The 24,531-nt window shown below is 43.0% G+C and overlaps 1 protein-coding gene across 3 annotated transcripts in view; it reads right to left on the minus strand.

Annotated features, from left to right (window-relative positions):
• arhgap24 (Rho GTPase activating protein 24) overlaps window positions 1-24,531 on the minus strand; it is a 705,958-nt gene that overhangs the window by 450,037 nt on the left and 231,390 nt on the right. The window contains exon 2 of one of the 3 annotated variants that reach the window (XM_063043518.1): window positions 23,910-24,036. The exons of the other annotated variants lie outside the window; for them this stretch is intronic. The gene's annotated coding sequence lies outside the window, so the exon portion shown is untranslated. The remainder of the gene's footprint in view (window positions 1-23,909; window positions 24,037-24,531) is intronic. 3 annotated transcript variants of the gene reach the window in all.

Genomic DNA, 24,531 nt, shown 5'->3' on the forward strand with positions numbered 1-24,531 from the left:
ACACATAAAAGTTGCTGGTGAACGCAGCAGGCCAGGCAGCATCTCTAGGAAGCAGTACAGTCGACGTTTCGGGCCGAGACCCTTCGTCAGGAATGTAGAAGACATTCATCCTCTCAAGGAGTGAAGCATCCTGGTCACCAACGCGCAGGGTAGACTTGCAGTCTGTAATCGTCTGAATTCCCTGCCACATGCGCCTCATGTCTCTGGCATCGCAGAAGCGACTGTAAATTCTCTGAGAATGCTCCCATTTCGCCCTCCTGATGGAGCATGAAAGCACAGTTCCTGCTTCCCTGAGAACTGTCACATCTCCCGATCTAAAAGCAGTGTCATGATCTCTCAGCCTGGTATGGTCCTCTGTAGTAAGCCACGGCTTCTGATTCTCAAGAAGGTGACATCGATCACCAAGGGTCTTCACCATGCAGGACATGCCCCTTTCTCAGTGTTACAATCAGGAAGGAGATACAGGAGCCTGAAGATGAAACAGCTTCTTCCCCTCTGCCATCAGATTTTTGAAGAGTGCATGCACCCATGAACATGGCCTTGTTATTCCTTTTTAAGCACTATTTATTAATTTATGTAATTTGTAGTAATTGCACTGCTGCTGTAAGACAACAAATTTTACATCATACAAGTCAATAATAATAAATCTGATTATTTTTCTTCCTCGATTCTTGCTAAAATGAGAAGAAGGACTCAGTCATTCTTAGAAAAGAAAAGGCTTAGGCTGGGGAGAACAGACTCAGAGAATGGCTGAGACCTTCAATCTCAAACTGTTGCCACCATCATTGGTTTGAACCTGAAAGAACACCCTGATATTGAGCTTGATGGCCATAGTCCATGATGTCCAAACTTTAGTTTGAGGCTGGTTTTGGGTTTAAACGCAGGAGGTGTGGGCACGTGGCCAAGTGGTTAAGGCATTAGACTGGCGACCTGAAGGTCATGAGTTCGAGCCCCAGCCGAGACAGCATGTTGTGTCCTTGAGCAAGGCACTTAACCACATAGTGCTCTGCGACGACACCGGTGCCAAGCTGTATCGGTCCTTGCCATCGGTGTTGTGGAGAGGGGAAACTTGCAGCATGGGCAACTGCCGGTCTTCCATACAGCCTTGCCCAGGCCTGCGCCCTGGAGAGTGAAGACTTTCCAGGCGCAGATCCATGATCTCGCAAGACTAACGGATGCTTTTAAATCTGTTCAATTGAAACTTCACTGGAAAAATGAAGGCAGCTAAAGGCCTATTCCACAATACTTCTGAGCTAGAAGTGTTTGTGAAAGATTCTTTGAGATATGGCTTCCTGTTTAATGCTCCTCTCCTTCTCCTCAGCATCTCTTTCCTGCTGATTCCCTTGTAGATCTTGCACTCCTCCTCCAGTCCTCAGCAAATAATCCTGAGGCAATAATGCTGAAAAATCAAACCTGAACTTTGCAGAGTAAACAAAGGTAATGGAAGACCAATCCCAGTTAAAAAACAGCCAAAAGTACTAAATCAACAGCAGTCCTCCACAAACTACCTGCTGTCTTCAAATGGTGCCAATAAGCAGGCCTTCATGCCGTTTAACACCACAAGGCTTTCATCACCATCAACACATGGCAAGTGCAGAGTGCAAAAATGGTGTCTGCAAGATTTGCTGGAAATAAATTAAATTTCTAAATTGCCACTGAGAATTCCCTACCCGATTCAGTTCCTAGGCCCTGGCCAAAGTATGAAATAGCAAGGTGGGTTGTAGGATCTTTGTTGAAAGGCCAGTTTACACAATGGACGTAAGAGCTGGTTCTTCATGATGACAAGCTACATGAAACATGTAGCAGCAAAAACCTGGACACCCTCGTAACAGTGCACGGTAGCAGAGTGTTGTTTGAGTGTGCTCGACGAGGAGAATGGAAAGGGGGAAAGAGAAAGAAGTGTTTGGGAGGGAATTCAATGCATGGAGTCTAAAAAACTCAAGGCATGACTGGCAAAGGTTTGGTGACAGATTAGAGGAAGCAAGGAGAACTGTGAAGAAGTTGTAGAGTGAGTGGAATTTATAAAGTAAAGCAAATCCATGAAAGTATTTAAACTTAAGTTTGCAGACATCCCACCTCTCCCAGAAGTTCTGGGAGTCCCACGCATTTGATAGCAGCTCTTTGACGCCCGCAAATTATATACAATATCCCAGAAGTTGATTTTTTTGAGAGGGAGAGGGACAGCGAGAGTGAGCATCCTGATTGGTCTCTCTTCATGCTAAGTAGACCTATCAGTTTTCTCTGTGAGCGGGCTTTACAGTCGACCTCAAAAGTAATGACAGTGTTGCTCACTGCACTGTTTGCAACAGTGACTTTTCTATTGCCCATGGTGGGTTAAAATGTAAAAGACATGTTGAGGTGAGTTTAACAGGTGTCATTCATTCATTAGCATAGCTAACATTATTTAAACTAGTTGGCTAGCTGCTAAGGAGCTACTCTATTGATGTCCTATGTGAGATGCCAAACTCCCTGTCGACTTGCTTAAAGTTGTAATAGGATAAACATGATAATATAATGTAATATAATATAAGTACATATTTTAATGTCACATTTTCTGCATATACCCAATTTGGTTTACAGATTAGACAAAAATCACTAAACGAAGTATTACATACACCCTTGGAGGTCGACCGGGGTGGGGGGTGGGGATATGGGGTTGCGGGGAGCGGGGGTGCTACTTCCCAGAAATGGTGGTGCTACCTCCCTGAAATGAGTTTTTGCAGGGTGGGATGCCTGAGTTTGGGAACTTTAATACAGGAAGCAACATCAAACAAGAGAATTGGTGTTTATTGGGAAAATCAAGACGTGGAATATCTGGTTTATGAAGCCTAGAGAGTAGCTGGATCAGGCAAACCTAGTGATGAGTATAGGGTCGCACCTCATGCTGAGGCCTATGGAATTGATCTAGCTTCTTGTTGGGGCAGTGCAATCCTTCACACATTGGTGATGGGAGCAAACTTCGAAATGCAGCTGCTGTCCAGGAAACCTGCTGCCTGAGGAAGCCAATTTGCTCTCCTGCCATGTTGAAGGTAAAGTATGCAGGTCTTCACTCAGCACAGGGCCTAAAGCCTATAGAGTAGACCGAACCAACACAGGGCCTAAAGCCTTTCGAGTAATCCACAGACATCCCACCCTGCAAAAACTCATTTCAGGGAGGTAGCACCATCAATTTGCGGGAGACTCCAGGAACTTCCAGGAGAGGTGGGATGTCTGCAATAGAGTAGCTCCTTAGCAGCTAGCCAGCTAGTTTAAATAACGTTAGCTATGCTAATGAACAAATGACACCTGTTAAACTCACCTCAACATGTCTTTTACAGTCTTAACCCACCATGGGCAATAGAAAAGTCACTGTTGCAAACAGTGCAGTGAGCAACACCGTCATTATTTTGACCCCTATTAGGCAGAGGTATTTATTGGTATTTGATCCTCCACAATATTCCCCGTGGGAATTTAACCTGGAGGTGTCAGTGTCTCTTTTTACGAGGTCGAGTTGCGAGCTCGACATCAACCCAGCACAGATGGAGAACACGCTCCGGCGCGGTCTGTCACTGGATCGAACTCGGGACCCTCCGTTCTCGAGCCCAGCACTGATCTCACTGTGCCACCAGCTGATCTGGTGCACTTTAGTGTAGTCTGGGGTGAAGAACGTTTTATATTTTCTTTTTTTTGGAACACTCTGCTATGGCTCGCTTGCGCTCTCTCTCTCTCTCTCGCTCAGTCTCTCTCTCTCTCTCGCTCTCGCCTGCTCTCTCTCTCGCGCTTTCGCCCGCTCTCTCTCGTGCTCTCACCCGCTCTCTCTCTCGCTCTTGCTCGCTCTCTCTCTCGCGCTCTCATTTGCTCTCAAAAAAATCGATTTCCTGGATATCGTATATAATTTGCGGGCATCAGGGAGCCGCTATCAATATGCGAGAGACTCCCAGAACTTCCGGGAGAGGTGGGATGTCTGAATCTGAATCAGCACAGGGCCTCAAGCCTATAGAGTAGACTGAATCGGTACAGGGCCTAAAGCCTTTTGAGTAATCTGAATCAGCACAGGGCCTCAAGCCTATAGAGTAAACTGAATCAGTGCAGGGCCTCAAGCCTATGGAGTAAACTGAATCAGCACAGGGCCTAAAGCCTTTTGACTAATCCGAGTCAGCACAGGGCCTAAAGTCTATAGAGTAGACTGAGTCAGTACAGGGCCTAAAGCTTTTCGAGTAATCCAAATCAACACAGGGCCCAAAGCCTATAGAGTAGACTGAGTCAGCACAGGGCCCATGCTCTCCAGACATGTACTGGGCACCAAACTACAATAAGCCAGGCTGCCCCACAGAGCCTGGGAATAAGCCACATGTTTCTAACTCATTCTCTTTTTCCACAAAAAATTGTTAATTAACCAATCTAACTTTTAGTTCATGAATATCTAATTGCATTTTGTGACTTCATTAATCAAATGCTTAATCAGTTGTTCAATGTCTATTTTTAACTACATCTGTCCTGTGTTTGTCCTTTACTTCAAGACTAATGGCTTGCTACTTATGAAGCCATTTTATGCTTGGTGTCTGCTGCTGTTTATTTTTCTCTTTTCTCTACAACCACAACTAAAACGTAACTTCAATGCAATCAAATTTATCTTTATGAAAATGTTTGGAAGATAAACCTTCAGACAAATCCTCACAGTATTGTCTAATGTAGGCACACCTAATCCACTGCAATGTAATGCAAGCTTATTCCGCCTACTGTAATTGGTCCATATTTCTAAAGTGCATAGCAAATGAGGCCAGGTATTATAGAGTTCAAGTGCTGCAACCTTTAAATGGCATTTTAAACTTCAAATAAACCCAATTTCATTAAGAACGCAGCTTGATAGTTCACTTGTAGCTGATGTACAACATAAAATGCAGCATTAATTCTGGACCAATACATTTACTTTATGTCAGCCTTTTCTCCATTATGCTTTATTAACAATTAAAGGTCTGTGACAGGGTTTACTGCATTCATTTTTTACTTGGCGGTGTCGTTCTCTCAGGAGCATTTACGAGACATGCTGGAAGACTATCCTGGGAAATAATTACTATTGAGAAATTAGGTATAGGTGCACGAGTAAGATGTTCAATGATAAAAATCTGAGCCGGAAGTTTCAGCTCTACTTTTGATTCAGTTCACTCAGCATCAGCATGACCAGAAGTAAAAATCCGAAATTTTGTTTTCAGAAGAACTTAACTTTCATTCAATTTTTGCCTGTTCAGAAAGCATTGCTCTTCAAGCTGGCATCACCCTCAAAACAGCCACTCTTCTCCCATCCTCCCCCCATGGTAAAAATATAACATCACTGATGAAGGGCAGGAGGGTGTGAGAGGCGGTTTGTGATTTTCCCTTTTTGTGTGAAGTCTGCGAATTTTAATCTGGATTATTTAAGTTTGTCTTTATAGGAAAGGAAGTGGCTACAGTATTCAAACCTAACTAGAAAATACTTCTGTATATTATTCAAAACCCATTTTCAGCAACTTAACATTGGATAGCTTCCACGTGGTCACCCAAAAGAAAGATGAAGCAGAGTGGGTCACTTTCAGCTGGGTCAGACTTGGGCAGATTATTCTCAGCTGGGACATTATTGTGTGGATCATTCTTGAATGGGTTATTCTTGGTGAGTCAGACTTGAGTGGGTTATATTTGGGTGTTATTCTCAGGCTGGGCCGTTATCAGCTAACCCATCTTCAGATGAGCAATTATTGGATGGAGAAGAACATAATATTCCAAGCGTAGCCTCCCCTGTTCCTTTCCATAACTATGTCTGATCCTAAAGTGTTTTCTTACTGTGGCCTCAGTGGCCCTTTCTCATTTCCCAGAGCAGATCAAGTTTTGCCCCTCCCTGGTAATGCCCTCTGTGTACTGCCTGAGGAAAATTTCCTGAACACATTGAATGAATTTCACGGCATGTAGATCTGCCTAATCTATATGCCAGATTTTGCCCTAATGTCAAAAAATAGCAAGGCAGCCTACAGAGAAGAAGTCATCACTCTGACACAGTGATGTCAAGAAAACAATCTCTCCCTCAACATCACAAAAACAAAGGAGCTGGTTGCGGACTACAGGAGGAATGGAGGCAGGCTAACCCCTGTCGACATCAATGGATCTGGGGTTGAGTAGGTGAACAGCTTTAAGTTCCTCAGCATACACATCACCAAGGATCTCAAGTGATCTGTACATACCGGCTGTGTGGTGAAAAAGGCACAACAGCACCTCTTTCACCTCAGACGGATGAAGAAGTTTGGTATAGGCCCCCAAATCTTAAGAACTTTCTACAGGGGCACAATTGAGAGCATCCTGACTGTCTGCATCACTGCCTAGTATGGGAACTGTACTTCCCTCAATCGCAGGACTCTGCAGAGAGTGGTGTGGACAGCCCAGCGCATTTGTAGATGTGAACTTCCCACTATTCAGGACATTAGCAAAAACAGATGTGTAAAAAGGGCCCGAAGGATCATTGGGGACCTGAGTCACCCCAACCACAAACTGTTCCAGCTGCTACCATCCGGGAAACGGTACCACAGCATAAAAGCCAGGACCAACAAGCTCTGGGACAGCTTCTTCCACCAAGCCATCAGATTGATTAATTCATGCTGACACAATGGTATTTCTATGTTATATTGACTGTCCTATTGTACATACTATTTATTATAAAATACTATAAATTGCAGATCGCACATTTAGACGGAGACCTAATGTAAAGATTTTTACTCCTCATGTATATGAAGGATGTAAGTAATAAAATCAATTCAATTCAATTCTTTAACACTCTGGCAATCACTGTCAATATCAGGAAAGTTCAATTCTCTATGATGACAACCCTACTATCTTTACAGCTCTCCAATTGCCTTCCTCTAATTCCCAAGGATTATTTGGGAGTCTATCGTACAACTCCAACAAGATGATCACCCCTTCTTATTTCTTAGTCCGACCCATAAAGCCTCACTGGTCCTCCAGTAATGTCACTTCTAACTACTGTTCTCCTTAAATAGAGAAACAACTACCCCTCCTCTCTTCCCTCTATCTCTATCTCACCTAAAGCAACTGTATCCTGAAATCTCAAGCTGCCACTCCTGCCTTTCAAAATTCAAAGTAAATTTTATATCAAAGCACAAACACATTACCATATACAACCCTGAGATTAATTTTCTTGAGAGCATATTCAACAAATCTATAGAACAGTACCAACAAAATCAATAGAATCGATGAAAGACCACCGAACTAGGATACTCAACTGGAATACAGAAGACAACAAACTGTGCAAACACAAATAGAAATAAATATCGAGAACATGAGATGAAGAGTCCTTGAAAGTGAGTCCATTGGTTGTGGGAACATTTCAGTGATGGGGCAAGTGAGGGTTGGTAAATGTTCCTGAACATGGTGCTGCAAGTCCTGTGGCTCTTGCAACACACGCAAAATGCTGGGGACGGACAGGCAAGGAGAAAAGGTCAGAGGATGAATTGGGGATGGAGACTGGTGGGGGGGAGGGGGTGGCTTGACCAGAAGTTCGAGAAATCGATGTTCATGCCATCGGATTGGGGTCTACCCTGATGGAATATAAGGTGTTGCCCATCCGGTGAGAGTTTGGTCTCATCACAGCAGTAGAGGCAGCTCCTACACTCCATCCACCAGAATCCTCCAGCATGTACGCTCCATCTGCCAGAGAAAATGGGATTTCCTGGATTCAATTCTACTTCCCATTCCCATTCCGACATGTCAGTCCATGGCTACCTCTACTGCTGCTCTTGTATCTTCCTCCTGATGGCAGCAGTGAGAAGAGAGCTGGGGGACCCTGATGATGGATGCTGCTTTCCTGCAATAGCGTTTCATGTAGATGCTCCCCATGGTTGGTTCGGCTTTACCTGTGACAGACTTGCTAAGCCATGCTTCCCTAATGGCTATTATATCCCAATCATCTGTAATCAATCAATGCTCTGAACTCATCCACCTTACCTGTCAGACGTCTTGATTTAAGCAAAAACAAGTTAATCCAACAGACTTTCATCAGTTGATATCATGCTCCTTCCTGTTCTTCCTGTTCAATTTGATTTCGTTGTCTTCTCTAACACTGGCCTGCTTCTCAGTTGCCTCACTTTTTGTGTAGGTCAAGCAACTCACACAAAATGCTGGAGGAACTCGGCAGGCCAGGCAGCATCTATGGAAAAAGAGTACAGTCGACGTTTCAGGCTGCAACCCCTCAGCAGGACTGGATCACGATTCAGTGATGCCCACAACATCATACCTGCCAATCTCTAACTGCGCTACAAGATCATCTACCTTATTCTGTATACTGCGTGCATTCAACTATAAGTCCTTCAGGACTGTATTCATCACCCTTTTCGGTTTTGGCCCCTGTTACACTTTAACTAATGCCACTGACTGTAATTTTGCACTGTCACCTGCCTGTCCTTCCTCACAGTCTCACCACACACTGCATTTAGTTGTCTACCAACTGTCCCATCCTCAACCCAATCACTCTGATTCCCATCCCCCTGTCAAACTAGTTTAAACCCTCCCCAACAGCTCTAGCAAACTTGCTCGCAAGGATACTGGTCCCCCTTGGGTTCAAGTGTAACCCATCCTTTTTATACAGAAGAGATCCCAATGGTAGAGAGATCTGAAGCCCTACCCCTTGCACCAATTCTTCAGCCACATGTTCATCCTACTCTTACCCTCACTGGCATGTGGCACAGGCAGCAATCCAGAGATTACTACCCAAGGGGTCTTGCTTTTCAACTTTCTACTTCACTCCCTAAATTCTTTCTTCAGGACCTCCTCTTTTTCCCTACCTACATCATTGGTACCAGAGGGCTGTTCACCCTCTCCCTTTAGAATGCCGTGGACCTGATTTGAGACATCGCGGAGCCTGGCACGTGGGAGAGAACAGCCATCCGGGTGTCCCAGGTGTTCATATGCACAGAATCTGCTTTCTGCTGATCGAACAACAGGATCCCCAAGCACTGCTGCACTCCTCTTCCGCCCCCCCCCCCCACATTCAGTCACTGAGTCTTATGCCGGAAAGATGACCAACTTTTGTCTGATTCCTGCTGTGCTCTGCCATGGAAATTTTGTGACTTTCTATAATTGATAACAAACTTATAAAGTGGAACTAAATGGTAAATGGTACGGTTCTGGGAAGTGCATAACCATCCAGGAAAAAAAACACTCGTCCAGAGTTCTAGCATTCTGACAGCATGGGTGGCAAGAGTAGCAAGGCACAAACACAAAACAATTGTTACCGCACTGTTTATGTTATCCAATATCCCAGATGTTTCACAATAGAATTATCAAATACAAGTTGACACAACGAAGATACTAGCATGGAAGAGGTTTTGTGCACCAAACATTTCCAGGTCATCAGATGTTGCCAAGGTAGAGGATAATCATACTGCAGGCTTGTGAATAGCTCAGAAGTAGTGTTACAATGTGAAGAAGATAGCATCTGTGAACAACACAACCTTCAGACAGTTCACTAAACTACCACTTTTACTTCTTTTACTTTTTTTTCTTCCTTCAAGTATGGTTCTGCTACTAATGGAACCTATGATTTACAGTTTGATGGTACATTATTGGGCCAATTGGGTGATCTGGAGCTTTGCTGTCTCCAGAGGAGCTCAGTGAGGTTTCACCGAGATGAAGAAACCAAGAACCCGTGATCGGCCCCATTTCTTGCAGATCTCACTGATTATAGTGTTGAGCAAGATCAAAATCAACAAGGATTAGAGGGGTGTTCAGCACCATCAGCCTGCATTTGACGCACGGAAGGTCTGTCTGTCTGTCTCTCTCTCTCTGTGTCTCTCTCTCTCACTCTCTCTTCTCTCTCTCTCTCTCTCTCTCTGTCTCTCTCTCTCCCCCCACCCCCACCCCTGTGGTGCCAGAGTCTAGGGTCTTAGGCAAGGTTTAATCAACACAGTTTGTGGACTGGACTCTGTAATCCATGTTATGATGTGTTTCTGGTCACTTTTTTATTGTTAGTTTGTGGGATTTTGATTGGAGCGAACTGCTCTGCAGCATGCAGTTAACGAATGACAGTGTTAAACTGAACTGAACTGAACATTGCTAGACTGGTTCAATGACTGTGTGGTTTGATGTTTTATATTCTGTGTTTTTGCTCATTTTTCGCCATTTGCGTGATTTGTTCTTTTTCTTTTGCGCTTTGGGTGTTTGATGTTTTCTTTGACTGAGGTCCATGGTGTTTCTTTGTTTTGTGGCTGTCTGTGGGAAGACAATTCTTAGGGTTGGATACTGCAGACATACTTTTCTAATAAATGTACTTTGAATCTTTGAACCCACTAGATGTAACAAGGATTAAATTATTTAAAGATGGAACAGCTCCTTTAGATAGGTAAATACAAAATAGTATCAAAGGTGATATGAATAAATGTGTTCTTTCTTTGAATGCTGCCTTGTTGAGGAATGAATTCACTATCAGAAAGAGAATTTCTGTATTGGAATCACCTGCTTAAATAACCCCACTGGGATAGTAAATGATAGATGCATAGCCAACACCAGTATTGTTTTTCTTCCATTAGATGGTGCATCACCAACCTGCATGTTGAAGCAGATAAGGCCACATCACCTAGAGACCTGAAATATGACAAATAAATGAAAGCAATCGAAAGAGGGATTTTCTCAGCATGTCAAATTGGCAGTGGCTAATAAGCAGGAAGATTATGAAGTGAAGACACTGTTGGAGCTAGTTGGAGAGCTCCAGGTAACACTCGAGACTGCCAATGATATGACAAGTGAAATTTGAGAATTACTTCAATCCTTTGCACAATGAGAGAGTGGACCAATCACATTGTACAGGGTGGGGGCAGGTACTCGCTGAATGGGGAGACACTGATTTGAAAGTGATTGAACTACAGCCTCTGGCTCCAAGGTTTGTGACTTCTGAGATCTGAGGGACTTATTGGTCCATGAGAGACTTTATGACAGCCTACTGGTCAGCTGGTGGCATAGTGGCATCAGCGCTGGACTACAGGGCGAGAGGTCCCAAGTTCGAATCCAGCCTGCTCCCGGTAAGAGCTGGTGATCTCTTAAAAAAAACTCACCCGGCAGAAGGCAATGGCAAACCACTGCTGTAACTTGCCTCGTACACGATTTCCCAGTACGTCAGAGCGGTATGGAAGGAAATCGTCCACTAACTGGAAATAATTCCGGATGCGACATACAGAATAATGGAGAGAAAAAGACTTACTCCTGCAAAGTGTGTCAAATTCTGCCAGGCTTCAGAGTCATCCAAAGCCAGGGTTGATGAGTTGAATAGCAGGAAACACAATTCAGTCCATACAGCTGAACAAAAGCACAGGGATAATCCAGAGTAAGCAACTGGCATGGCAGCATGAACACAGACAGGGATGATGTCCAGCTGATGAGGTATGCCACAAATGCAAAACCACAAACACTTTTTATTCCAGTGTAGAGGGAGGTAGACAAATAGCAAGAGTACCAGTAACGGATCAAGGCCAGTCACAAAGCTGGCTATCGTCCTTGTAAAATGTCCAAGGAAGAATTGGATGCGATAAAAATCGTTATTAATTCTAACCAGAGAGGAATTTCAATAAATGAACAGAATAGAGGAGGCCAAGAGCTCAATGCAGAACTAGAAGCAGAGAGATTCATTACAGAACCAGAAGCAGAGAGACATAATACAGGCCCAAGTAGGCAGGGATGCGACATGTAATATCATTCATTAGACATTTGTGAGGAAACTTGAAAGAGACAAAACAAATGCTCACAACGTATAACTAAATGACTGTGATGCCACTGGGAAAAAAACTAGGTGAATATAACAAAACTTAGAGAATGGAAAGAAGTATCTAAGAGAGTGAGAGAAGAGAGTGCAGGCTACTCCAAGTGCAAATTCTACCCTCAGTAAGAAGCTGCTGTAGAAGAGTTTGCACAAGTGCTTGAAAGAACTCAAAAGCTGGAGGAAAATATCAGCTAGAAGTAGATGAAAGGAAACAGTGGGTAGTATTTCCTTTTAGATGTCCTCTGAGCTGTCAAAAAGGAAGTAAAAGCTGGACCTGAATGACAAAGATCAATACAACCTTGATTCACATTTATACAGTAACTTTAATGTCACCAAATATCCCAAGATGATTCATAGTAGAATTATTAAATGTGCACTGACACAGGGATGTGTTATCATGTAGCACAATACAGCAATCATGACCGTTTTCAGGACAGCATGTGTTATGTTGGATGGAGATGTAAAATTGTTATTCTCCTCATATTTTTCCTGTAGTTTAAATTTCCTATGCTTGCTTGTAATTTTATGTAATCGCCTACAGACATGTGGTTGTTCAGTGAATTTTCCAGTAATTACAGTACAGTTGATTCTGTAGTTTTCTAGAAGCCTTTCAGTTTTCAGGAGCAGCTGTCACACCACATGAATCTGGCTAGTTTGTAGGTTAATTACTATCACTGGAATTTTGCTATCTCTAGTATGAGTTTGAGAAAACATGATTATTTTTTCCTTTTTCTTTGTTCTCTCAGCTCCTCTTTCTTCTCCATTGTCCACGCTTGTAACATTTAATAAAATGGCCTTAAGCAACAAGATTTATACCTCATTCTTGACTTCTAAAGAACTTCTGAAAGTATCAGGATCCAACCGTTACCAAGAAGGAGGAAGGCTGCAAGTTTGTGAGTAGCTCAGAACTATTAGAATGCCACTAAAACTGTCAATACATGTAGATAGACTGCGTAGCACAGTGACCTTCATCAGTTAGGACATTGGAGTTGGGAAGTGATGTTTCAGTTACATAACACATTGGTAAAGTCACACTTGGAGTAATGACTAAGGTTTTGGATCCTCTGTTATAGAAAAGAGGATCCAAACTAAACTGAGCACAGAAGAGATTTGCCAGGATTTGAGAATTGGGTGGGGAGGCTGAGTTACATGGAGAGATTGGTAGACTAGACCTTCATTCTCTGGAACGTAGCAGATTGGGGGGTGACCTAACAGAGGTATATAAGATCATGAGCAGGTTAGACAGGATGAAAGAACATCATCTTTTACCCCAGAGAGGAGATACTGAAGCAAGAGGGCATAGGTATAAATGAGCGGTGCAAGTTTTAAAGGGGACATCAGGGGCAGCTTCTTCGTGAAAAGACTGGTGTGTATTTGCAATGAACTCCAAGAAATAATGGTTGAGCCAGGCACTTTAGCAACATTTAAAAGGCATCCTGGTAAGTAGATGGATGTGAGAGATTTAGAGTGTTATGGGCCAAACACAGAGAGATGGGACTAGCTCACTGGGCAACACAGTCAACACGAACAAGTTAGGTTGAAGGGCCTGTATGACTCTGTGACTCTATAATGTGACAAGGGGTAAATCATTTAAAGAAAGGACAGCTCCTGAGGACAGAGAACAACAACTTAGTGTTAGAGAGCAATTATATAAATGTGGTTTATCTTTGAACAAGAAGATGAGGGAGGCATGGCCAGAGTGGCCCCTTTGGGAAGTGGAGAGGGGAAGGGAGAGGAAGATGTGGATGGTGGTGGTTCCTGTTGTAGTTAGCGGAAGAGCGAGGAAGGAAGGAAGGGATAGAGGAAGGAAAGAAGGATAGAGGAAGGGAGAGGAAGACGTGGATAGTGGTTGGCTCCTGTTGTAGATAGAGGAAGAGAGGAAGGAAGGAAGGATAGAAGAAGGGAGAGGAAGATGTGGATGGTGGTGGCTCCTGTTGTAGATAGAGGAAGAGCAAGGAAGGGAGGAAGGGATAGAGGAAGGAAGGAGGGATAGAGGAAGGAAGGAAGGATAGAGGAAGGGAGAGGAAGATGTGGATGGTGGTAGCTCCTGTTGTAGATAGAGGAAGTTACGAAAAATGTGATGTTGGATGAATAGCCTAGTGGGGTGGTGGGCAAGGACCAGAGGAACTATCCGCAGGGATGGGGGTAAAATGTGTAGGAAATTGAGATACGGTGAGGAATTCATCAATAGCATGGGGGGAGGAGGTGTGGAGAAGCCGCATTTTTGAAAAATGAGGACATCTTGAACAGCCTAGACTAGATGCCCTTATCACAAGGACAGATGCAGCAGAGATGGAAGAACTGAGAAAAGGGAATGGCATTCTTGCAAGTGACAGAGTGGGAGGAGATATAATCAAGGGCCAGTCAGTTGGTGGTAGGAGCAAACTGAAGTAGAAGTAGACCCACAAGTTGAGGATCAGTCTGGACACAGAAAGCGCACAAGAGAGTAACAGCAGGTGTAAGTCACTTGGTTCCCTAATCCTGCCTTACCATTCATAATGATCACTTCTCCACAATCCTCAATTTGCTGATCTTTCAAAAATGAAATACTTCCTCATTAAATAGTCAATGATTTAGCCTCCACAACCTTCTGCAAGAGAGAATTCCAGAGATGCAGTTCTGTGAGAAGAAATGCCTCTCTCAGGTGCACTCCCGCCCCAACTACACACACACACACACACACACACACACACACACACACACACAAACACCCCCCCCTCAACTTATAACCATTTCTCTTCATACAAAATTCTCCCAGTACTAGAAATACTTTAACATCATTCTCAGCACGCCTTCTTAGAATCTTACAGTATTACCTTCCCTTATTTTCATCAACACCAAGGAGTACAGAATTAACTTTTCAAACTGTTGATTAAAGGGTGATAATTCAAAAATGTCCTAAAGAAAGATGAGTCAAGAAGGAATAATGACTACAGTTGCTGGGATCTGGAATAATGATGAATTAAGATGGGACCAAAGTATTGGGAAGACTCAATGCACCTCATCTCTAGCAAAACATATAGACACCAGGAAACTCGAATCAGTGCAGCATCCAGAACGCCCTACCTTTGGCAGACTAAGAACATGACTCACCCACACTGAGAATCTGGGGGCAGTGCAGCTGACAACTTACCCCAAGACCCCGGAGCAACATGCCCCAGTCCATTATTCCACTACAGCCTGTCCTGGGGTTGGCAGACTGTGTACGTGCATGGGTGGGCAGGTGGAAGTTGTTCTGTCACTTTTTGTGTTCTGTGCTGTTGTGCCAAACACTGTGGGCATGATACGTAGGTATTAGAATGTGTGGCAACACTTGCGGGCTGCCCCCAGCACATCCTTGGATATGTTGGTTGTTAATGCAATGGCACATTTCACTATGTTTCGATGTGCACATGATAAATAAATCTGAATAGCAAGCTTGCAGACACAAAGCAAAACAATGTGACAAGTTTAATTGGGAATCGAGCAGATATTTCCACAGCAATTTCACCTCCTTAGCCACAGGAACCATACCTCGGCCTGGGACAACATATCATTTATGTATAACATACAATTTATGTGCACTGTTACAATGCAATGACACCTTTTAAACCATATTTTTGCATTACAACGGGTTTAAAGATTGCATCCATTCACATGTACAGTTGCTCAAAGCATGATACAACATCTATGATCTTAGGAATACCTCAAGGTCAAGGCTGCCGTGTTGCTTTCACAAGGGTGTAACTTACAGACTACTAACTATGATTATACCACCGTAGTCCAGAAACTATCTGTGTCAATTTCTTCTGAAGGGCCTCCAGTACAAGTATATCCTTTCTTAAAAAAGGGTACTGAACCCCAGCAACAACACATTATACAATTGCAACAAAATCCCTCTACGTTTAAACTCCAAGTCTTGAGCAATGGAGGCCAATAATATGAGTATACTGTAGAATTAAGGAAGAACTGCAGGTAGAAATTCTATACTCATTAAGAATCTGATAAAGCTACATGAACAAAGCATTCAAATGCTTTAATGTGCTTGATGTTAGGAATAGGTTTTTGGTGTGCAGAGCTCAACAGCAAGAGGTAAGTTCTAGCAACCTTCAACTCATCTTTTGGGAGCTTTCAGTGGCTGAGGATACATTTTGGGATCAGCAGTGCACCCGTTACATTTCAGGAAAGGTAGTGTAACACTATGCAAGTAATAAAAACTTCGATCAGAGAAGTAGGTTATAGAGAGCAGTGCGAGGCAGAAGTAGAGACAAAGTTCAGGAGGAGAATTTTGCTTAGGATCTTGACAGCTAGTGGCAGGACCCCCAGAGATGAAATGTATAAAATCAGGGATGTGTGTCTGATCAGATTTGAAAGTGATCTGGAAGGTCTGAGGACTGAAGAAGATAACAGAGTCAGGGGTGGTAGAAGCCAGTAAGGGATTTGAAAATGTCTGTGACTTCCAACTGTTCCGTTAAACTCAACCGAGTTAAGGAGGATTGTGTTGAGCAATGGAAATTTACTTGTTCATTTCAGGCACCCAGTGCTGATATCAAGCACAATAACGTGAATAGTTAAATAGCTTCTTCTTCTTCTCTGCCCGTGTTCTTAATTTTCTGTAAATTGTCACATACCCACTCCAATGAGATCTCCTTTCCATCTGCCACCTCAGCCATCCTGTGATCTCTGGGTGAGATGCCAATTAGTGCAGAATTAAGGCAGTTTTATGCCAGTAGTCCTTGCCCTACTCAGAATTGAATTGAAACTGTATGCCAATTTCCAGTCAGCAGAACAAAGCACAGAGGTCCTTCTCTGATGCTCTATGACATTCATCAGTATATTTTAGGAATCTGGGCACCATATCAGGGTTAACTCTCAAAGATTAACACCAACCAATTCCCTTAGTTCCATCAGCAGATGCATTGACTTGATGAGCTCAGCACTGGAAACCTCAGGGTTGCGGTCTCTGTGTACTGGATTAGGTACTTTTCTGAGAATAGCACTTTCGACCACAGCAGATGTTATCTCACCTTCCCAAAAACTAGTGCGGTGAAGAATCCGGGACAGCGCATTTGCAGAAAGGAAGAGGATTAAGGAGGGAAGAGTGAAGAGAAGGCAATGGAAGGGACAAGAAGAGTAGCATGAAGAGGCAATGAAGGGAGTTCAAACAGTGTTTGTCGGCTGTTGACAGAGAAGAAGCAAAATGTGGCAGGATAGAAAAAGAGTAGAATTGAACAGTGAGGAAAGGGGACGTGATGAGCCTTCAGACCCAAGACAGGCAGATGCTGGAATCTAAAGTCCTCAGTGTATCTAAAGGTTCAATCCTAAAACTTCAACTATTCCTTTTCATCCTACAGATCCTGCTTGAGCCACTGAGTTTCACCAGCAGATTGTTTGTCAGTGAGCCAAGAATCAGAAAAACTGGAAGGAAAGCAAAATGTTCCAATGCATGGGGGACAAAAGAGCTTAAGCAAAGGCCAGAGGTAAAAGGAATTTTCTTAGCTTTCTAGAAGTGGAGAAGGAAGACGCAAGCTGGTTTGGCTTGAGGGCAGAACAGCATTGGAGGTTACAGGAAACAGTCTCTGTGAAAGAGTAATTAGTGAGATATGTAGCAGTGTGGCTTTGAACCTGATCTGGAGGGTAGGACTGAAACTGTGAACCAAGCTGGTACTATTATGACTATCATTAAACTGGATTTTTATCCAACAGACAAAACCTCACCAGGCGAGTACTAGCAGCTGTTACAACTGCACAAGTTCAGAATTAGTCAACAAAGGCAAATTTACCCCCTATCTATTTCCTTTTCGGTGGAGTTCCTCAGCAGGTGGGAAGCACAACTTCTTGATGCTATTCATAACTTTCTTCTAGGATTGTGACAGTGTGAAATCTGCCTGTCAGCTATCTTTAATACAGCGAGTAATTCATTTCCTGTTTACAGGAAATGAGGGTCTGGTCCAAATAGGGCTAAACCTTCTCTTCAAATTTTCTGATCAAATAGTTAAGCTTACCCACAGAACTTTATCTGATACTGCGTATGCTGTGAACGTCTGCTCTTGGCATTGAAAGTAAGTTTCTTGATCTTGCAGAGAATTGGGCCTGGAGGTCAAGTCCTTAAATCCACTGAGCACCTGATTTATAGCTAAATCATTTTAGTGACCTTGATAAATTTGGTCCTTTCACCTGATTCTCTGATTCACGTTCCTGACAAGGGATGTCTGGCACCATTAGCACTCTGCGAGCTTCACCAATATATCTCAGCGCCTCAGAAATGAAACCACTTCATTTACTAAAATAGCAAATTTACCTCTACTTAAATCTAAATAACAAAAACTATTCCACCACGACTGAATTTCCCTTTTAAATATTACTGCCATTTTTTTGCTTTAAAAATTAATTATTTTCAGCTGATTTTGCAATAAGATCAGAGATAATGGGCTGAGATAAATTCATTTACATGAAATAGAAATGCCAAAACATTTTCTACACATAGAGAAAGCTTCAAGGATTTTCCCAGTTTTTGTCCAAAGCTGGCAAGATGATCCCATGGTGTTTTTTTTAAATATTTGTAATGTCTTGCTTTTGTCCAAAATCAATCAAGTTTTATTGTTTCCTTGTATATAATTTTAGACAGTAATCCTTTATTCAATGCTAATTACAACTCCGTATCCAAAGCTTGTTTCCACTGAATGAGAAGTGGAGCACAACTCACTGCTTTCATCATGTTGCCCACCTCCCTTTCACATATCAGCTTTTGCCCTGCTTTCCAATGCAACACACACAACGTACTGGAGGAAATCAGCAGGTCAGGCACATCTATGGAAATGTACAGACAGTCATCATTTCAGGCCAAAGCCCTTCAGGACTGGAAAGGAAGGGGAAGATGCCAGAATAAAAAGGTGGGGAGAGGGAAAGGAGGCCAGCTGGAAGGTAGTAGGCAAAGCCAGGTGGGTAGGAAGGGTAAAGGGCTGGACAGAAAGGAATCTGACAGGAGAGAAGAGTAGACCGTAAGAGAAAGGGACCTTGGCATTTTTACAGGAGATAGGGTGGAAGATGTATAGTTGAGATAATCATGGGAATCAATAGGTTTATAAAAGATGTCAGGTGACAGTTTATCTCCAGAAATGGAGACAGAGAGATTGAGAAATGGGAGGAAGGTAGGCAGGCGAGAAGAGGTAAAAGACCAGAGTAGGGAGCAGAGGAAGAGGGAAAGGGGAGGGATTTTTTTTATTGGAAGGAGAAATCAATATTCATGTCATCAGGTTGGAAGCTACCCAGACGGCCATGATAGGTCCTGCCAACATTTAAGCAGGCGGCAGGCTTTCTCAAAGACAGAGAAGTTGCAGAATCTAGAAATACTGGCAAGTTCAGGTCAGTGTAGGTGAGAAGTGCTTTTATGATGTCCAGATGTCAGGAGACTTCTTTAACATAGTCACTATTTTCTTCTGCCTTTTGCACTGGGTCTCTTTTATAAACCTTGCAGGATTCATGTTAATGTTTCTCTTAAATCTACAGATCCACAGTTTAATAGTTCTGATATTTTCACACCATAATTCTTGTATTTTACTCATCTATGGCATCATAAAATTTAGTACTCAAGGTATATTTCGATACTCTCACCCTAAAATGCCCCCGGTCTATCTAGAAGGGCACTGTTACTACGTTATTTCTCTGTTATTTTATATATGTTATTTTAATGCTTTCTGAAAGATCATGACATAAACTGCATCCCCATCAATTATTTTCTGGGAGAAAAAAATAATAGATATATATTCTCAAATTCACTGGCAATTTTTTTCAGTTCCTTTCCTTCTAGCTGCTTGTTTATTCTTTTCTAATTATAGTGACAAACAATTTACTGATGCATTGCACGTCGATCAATAGTTCCCAACCTTTCTCCTTCCCACTTTCTGAATGGAGGTGTAATATTTGTCACTTTCCCTTCTTTCAATATAGCTGGATAACGTGTCATTGCTGTCTAGAGGAAAAAGACTGCATGATGCAGTTAAGTATAAACATGAGGAAGTCTGCAGAATCGAGAAATACAAAGCAACACACAGATTGTTGGAGGAACTCAGTAGGCCAGGCAGCATCTATAGAGATGAATAAACAGCCGACATTTTGGGCCGAGACCCTTCTTCAGGATGGCTTTCTGGTATTTCAGTGAGCATTTATGACCACGCCAAAGTTGATTGTTAAAGGAACATTTGCCACGAGAAATGACTTACCAAGCTGCCTGTATTTCAACAGGCATAATGGTTATTTATTATTTCCTTAACAATGTTATGCTAACTGATTGGCCTTTCTAAACAGATTAAAAATGCAAATAATAAACAGATGTATTTTTCAGTGCCAAAAGAAATCTGTACCTAGTACATTGGAGCTGGCAGAAAAAAAAGATGCAGACAAGGCAAAGGTCACAGCTAACGGTGATTTCTTGGCTGGGGAATACCAAGACAAAGAAACCAATCAAGAGAATCGTGCATGGAAAAAGAAAGAATCTCAGATCCGAGGGAGGTATCACAATGAAACAATGTGACCATACAACAGGAACAGAACAAAGCAATTATTTACTTACTTGTATTGATATAGGGAGCAGAAGCGGCCCCTCCAGATAGCAAGCCCGGCCACCCAAGAACCCCCAATTCAATCCTGGCCTAATCAAGGGACCATCTGCAATGACTAATTAACCTACCAACCGGCACATCTTTGGACTCTGGGAGAAAACAGGAGCATCCAGAGAAAGCCCACACAGTCATGGGGAGAATGAACAAACTCCTTATGGGCAGCAGCAGGAATTGAACCCTGGTCACTGGTACTGTAAAGCATTGTGCTAACCACTATGCTACTGTGCTGTCCCAATTCTTGCCTATAGATGCAAGCCACTTCTTGCAGGAGGAATTTCACTCCATTTCCCGGGTCTGGATACAACAGACATTGTATTATCATTTTCTGGATCCAGTGGAATAAGCCACACTTTTACCATATGGCTAGCAAGCATTTCAATTTCAACTGCATCTAGTAAACATGAAAAATGCTGGCACCTTAATTTATTATGTGCTCATTTCACCAGTGGACCTGGCCTTTGCATAGCAGCATATCCTGTAGACAGTATATACAGTCATTTTGGACCAGCTGGCTGGGCCATGGCTTTATCAACAATTACCGTCACACCAACCAGCTGTCAAGAAGTGTACAAGATCATCTCCAAATTCATGCCACATCTTATACTAATGAACTCCTTAATTGACTGTTGTTGGATACCTTCAACACAGAGATATTGATGATTCAAGGGGACTCACCAGTAACTGTGAGAACTACTTAGTATAGCCATCAAACACTTTATAACCATATAACAATTAAAGCACGGAAACAGGCCTTCTAGTCCGTGCCGAACTCTTACTCTCACCTAGTCCCACCGACCTGCACTCAGCCCATAACCCTTTACAAGTTAGTAATGCTCACCTTGCATGGATTAAAGTGATATCATGACAGGACTGATATGAGACTATGTCTCAGAACTAACATTACTGAATCAAGGCATGCGGTGTAAATGGCACTTTACAACTGGAGTGCTCACAAGTCCTTTTTAAACTGAAGGGACTAAGAAAAAGAAGAACAGAGATGGCGCTATTACAAGGATTATCCCTCAATAATAATGATCAGTTAGATGCAGAGAGCATCTGCATTTACTGGCGAGTACCTTTATTGGCTCCGCTAACAAACGTATGACACAACTAAGTACCTGCGTGCACACCCACTGGGTTTCTCCAACCCTCCGTGGACAGTCAAAGAAGAGAAAATTCACGGGAAAAGGAGTCGACGCTGGCCAGGTGTTCTTCCTGATCCCGATGTAATCTTGCGTTTCCGATGTGCGGTCATCCACATGTGTGATGGTTGCTCTCCACAGAGTTGTCGCTGCCTGTGCACCCAAAATCCTTCACTTCGTATTTCCCTTATCAGAACAATCTATGACGTTTCAGTTTCATTGGCTGAAGCTCACCTGACTGAACTGTGTCAGCTTCTCATTGGATGTGGCCCAAGGCTACTAGTCAGTATTGCTTTATGGCTCTTCCTTCAGCCTCGTGTCTTGAGTAATTTTTTTTTGTTCTTTCCAACTCAGACTGGCTCAAGCCAGGTCAACCGAACACAGGGCCAGATGACCAGATAACAGGCTATCACCTGTTAAATGGAATCCTGACCCAAACATATCATCCATCCTCCCCGACCCTGCTTTCTTCAGGGATCACTCCCTCCCCATTAATCTCCCTCCTGGCACATATCTCTACAAGTGACAGAAATGCTACACCTGCCCATTCACCTCCTCCATTCGAGGCCTCAAACACTGCTTCCAGGTGAGGCAACACCACATCTACAAATCTGTTGGGGTTGTCTATTGTACCTGGTGCTCACGATGCAAACCCCTATACATTGGTGAGACCCGATGTAAATTGGGGGAAATCATTTTATCGAGCATCTCCACTCCCTCCACCAAGTGCAGAATTTCCCACTGGCCAACCATTTTAATTCCTCTCCCCATTCCTGTTCTGACACGTTGGTCCATGGCCTCCTCGTTTGCCACAATGAGGCCACACTCAGAGTAGTGGAGCATCACCTCATATTCCGTCTGGGTAGTCTCCAACCGTTGGCATGAACATTGATTTCTCTTTCCAATAATTTTTTCCCCTTCTTCCTTCTTCTTCTAGCCTCTTACCTCATCTCCTTACCTACCCTATCCTCTCCCCCAGTGCCCCTCCTTCTTCTCTTTCTCCCACAGTCCACTCTCCTCTCCTGTCAGATTCCTTCTTCTCCGGACCTTTACCTTTCCCTCACACTTGACTTCAATTATCAACTTCTGCTGGTTCTCCTTCCTCCCCCACCCACCTTTTTTATTTTGGCATCTTCCCCCTTTCTTTCCAGTCCTGAAGAAGGGTCTTGGCCCAAAACATCGGGTGTTAATTCACTTCCATAGATGCTGCCTGACCTGCAGAGTTCCTCTGGCATTTTGTGTGTGTTGATCTTGGCTGCTTTTTCTGCAAGCCTGCATTTTGCATAATAAAGTGGTTCCTATCTGAAAGTGGACTCGGGTTTATCAGATTATCAACAGAAACTCATTGCATCTATGTTCAGTTGCTCAGGTTAAGTTATCCATGAGTCAGTTCACAAATCGGCAGCAGCAAGGACAGTCTCACAAATAAACACCCACATTCCTGCAATATCATGTTTGTTTCCACTGCCCTTGCCTCATGCCTGTTCACTGATTTGTAGATTTTTGTTCTTTCTGGCCAACAGTAGCATATAAAAAGGGCATTGCTGCTTTGAATTCATCCATTTAAGTTTGCAAACATATGGTTTCACAATCAACCTTATATTAAAAATTCCAGCCCTCAAGGTGAGATCTTCACACAAAGGTACTGCTCCAACATAATATCATCATCACCATGTTCTGTGTCGTATGATCATGGTCAATCCATGAACATGGTTGTTCTTGGCAATTTTTTCTTCTGAAGTGGTTTGCCATTGCTTTCTTCTAGGCAGTGCCTTTACAAGACAGGTGATCCCAGCTATTATCAATATTCTTCAGAGAATGTCTGCCTGCTGTCAGTGAGACATAACCAGGACTTGCACCAACGGCTCATACAGCCATCCACCACCTGTTCTCAGGAGCTGCACCTTACCCAAGAGTGACCCACCGGCTAGCGGAGGGAAGGAACGCCTTACACCTCCTTTGGTAGGGACATAACTCGACTGCACCACCCAAATATAGGCAAACAAAATGGTGACAAACAAAAGTAGGTTTCAAAGCATGCTTCCCATGCATCCCCTATCCATTTAGTTGCTTAAACTTAAAGAAAGCACAATAATAATAATGAAATACTGCAGACTTTGGATTCAATAACCAGAAAAACCAAGTAAAATCGACAACAAATAGTCTGAGTAGAATGATTCTAGTGTGTGACCCCACTCATGAGCTCATTGATGGCAATGTCTCTCCCAGCATATGATTATTGAGGTTACCACTGGAGTGCTGGTCTATTTTCAGACCTGAAATTTGAGAGCCCCAGGCTGTTGGGCCTTTATCCTCAGTTAGACTTCTACTGCCTCCCCAGAATTGGTTTTACCTCACAGAGAATTTACATTATTGGCAATCCAAGGCATAGTCACTCACCAGCTTTTCTGCAGGTGCAGCTTTTTATTTTGTTCTTTCAGACTCTTGAAAATCATTAGCACAGAAGAGGCCATTCAGCTTCCCAACCTTGTTCTGTCCGCCATCCACCCCATTTGTTTCCCTAGTACTTCGTAGGAGGCAAAAGAGAACAGAGGTAGGAAAATAAATTGCTATTTCTCAATTGCTTTCCTTCACATTTGATCACAGACTATTCCTGACCACACCCTCACCAACTGACCTCAACTTCCAATCCCCTCACCAGTGCATTGAGGACCCCTCACAGCTGGACATCCACAGGTGCATAAGCACCTCTCTGCTTCCTGCACTTGCAGCCTAAAACCTAGTTCATCATGGAATAAATAGAGACGAACTGAAGGCAAGACACATTTCATTTCAGATCTAATTACTGTAATACCAGTCTGACAACAGAAAGGGTAGAAAATGTTCAAAAACCTGTTCTGAAGTTGCAATAACTGGCCAAAATGATATTTCTGTTTATTAGTAGGGATTATTTTGTTCCATAGATGATTTAAAAGCTAGCAGGGTTCCTTGATTTTCTTTTTGTGTTAATAGTTAGCTTAGCATTGACATTTATAGCCCAATAAAAAGTTAATAGAAGCCA

This window comes from Mobula hypostoma, chromosome 3 (assembly GCF_963921235.1).
Source record: "Mobula hypostoma chromosome 3, sMobHyp1.1, whole genome shotgun sequence".
NCBI lineage: Eukaryota > Metazoa > Chordata > Chondrichthyes > Myliobatiformes > Myliobatidae > Mobula > Mobula hypostoma.